Raw genomic sequence first — 1,441 nt, 5'->3', positions numbered from 1 at the left:
TGATGAACAAGTCCCACCAAGCTGAACTTTTCCTCTTTCAGCACATTCAGCTCTCTGAAAGTGAATGGAAATATGAACTGGATGTCCTGGTTGGCTTTGTCTTCAGCCCAGTCCAGGCTGTATTTCTGTGTTAAGACTGTTTTCCCAATGCCAGCCACTCCCTTTGTCAGCACTGTTCTGATTGGTTCATCTCTTCCAGGTGAGGCTTTAAAGATGTCTTCTTGTCTGATGGTTGTTTCTGGTCTGTCTGGTTTCCTGGATGCTGTTTCAATCTGTCTGACCTCATGTTCATCATTGACCTCTGCAGTCCCTCCCTCTGTGATGTAGAGCTCTGTGTAGATCTGATTCAGAAGGGTTGGGCTTCCTGCTTTAGCGATGCCCTCAAACACACACTGGAACTTCTTCTTCAGAGCAGATTTAAGGTTACGATGACAAACTGCAGCTTGAAGTTCTGAATGAGAAGAAAAATAAACACTCAATTCCAAAAAGAACTAATCTTTAAAACATGTTGCTCCATCTTCCATCTCTGGAAAATGTTCATTTATCCAGCAGCTTAAATCTTTAGATAAATCCTCTTACTGCTCTGCAGACGGTCAGCCAGCTCCTCCTGCTTCATTCTCCTCAGGAAGTCCACTGTGATCTTCACAAATGCCTCTCTGCTGCTGCTCCTCTGACTCTCTAAGCATTCTGGGTAATCTGGACTCAGAACCTTCTGGATCTTCTTCAGCTCGTTCTTCACAAAAGTGATGATGTTGTCCTCCACCAGCTGGAACAGAATATTTATGAATGAGCCAATCAGACTGAAATCATGGAGCCAAACATCAGATCCATGTTGGACACACTGACACTGGTCTACAAAGAGCAGCATGGAGATGACTGTGGACAGAACAGATGTAACAGTAGTTGTTGTTCATGTACAGACCATAAATATGGAGTCCAGGTGTGTTTGATGCTGCTGGGCAGACTGACCACTGGGAACCTCTGAGCTCTGCTGGTCCACTCTGTGGAGGAACCATGAAGGATTAGATCAACACAGGATAAAGGTTCAGGAGTTTCTGCTCAAATAACTTCATCTGAATCAAGTCTGTCAAGCTTTAAACTCTCAGATTATGAAAAAATGGGCCATTTTTAGTAAGTTTATGGACGTCCTTTCAGTGGTGATGTCAGGGATGATTTTGAAGAAGCTCATTAAACTGAACCATCAGCAGATCACTGCTCCAACACCAGAACATGATCCAAGGTCTCCCTCCACCAGAACACCAGCTTTACTAACGTGGTAGATCAGTGTAGTACAGATCAATAACTGATGAGTCATTTGATCAAAATCACTGAGTGCTTCACATCTGACCCTCTGATGTTTCTGTGGACATTTTGCATATTTAATGAATGTCTGACAGGTTTACATTCATTCTATGAACACAGTGAAATGTTGTGTTATAGT

At 43.0% G+C, this 1,441-nt stretch overlaps 1 long non-coding RNA gene across 1 annotated transcript; it reads right to left on the bottom strand.

Annotated features, from left to right (window-relative positions):
* Positions 1–322: 322 nt before the first annotated feature.
* On the bottom strand, positions 323–639 carry LOC112842743 (uncharacterized). The gene is made up of 2 exons (XR_003214751.1): positions 580–639; positions 323–451 (listed from the first exon to the last, which is right to left on the bottom strand). It is a non-coding gene; the product is annotated as an uncharacterized LOC112842743 (long non-coding RNA).
* Between the last annotated feature and the right edge of the window lie 802 nt (positions 640–1,441).

This window comes from Oreochromis niloticus, linkage group LG3 (genome assembly GCF_001858045.2).
Source record: "Oreochromis niloticus isolate F11D_XX linkage group LG3, O_niloticus_UMD_NMBU, whole genome shotgun sequence".
Lineage (NCBI taxonomy): Eukaryota > Metazoa > Chordata > Actinopteri > Cichliformes > Cichlidae > Oreochromis > Oreochromis niloticus.
Note: the sequence above shows the minus strand (reverse complement) of the source record. Positions and strands in the feature narration are given on the sequence as shown.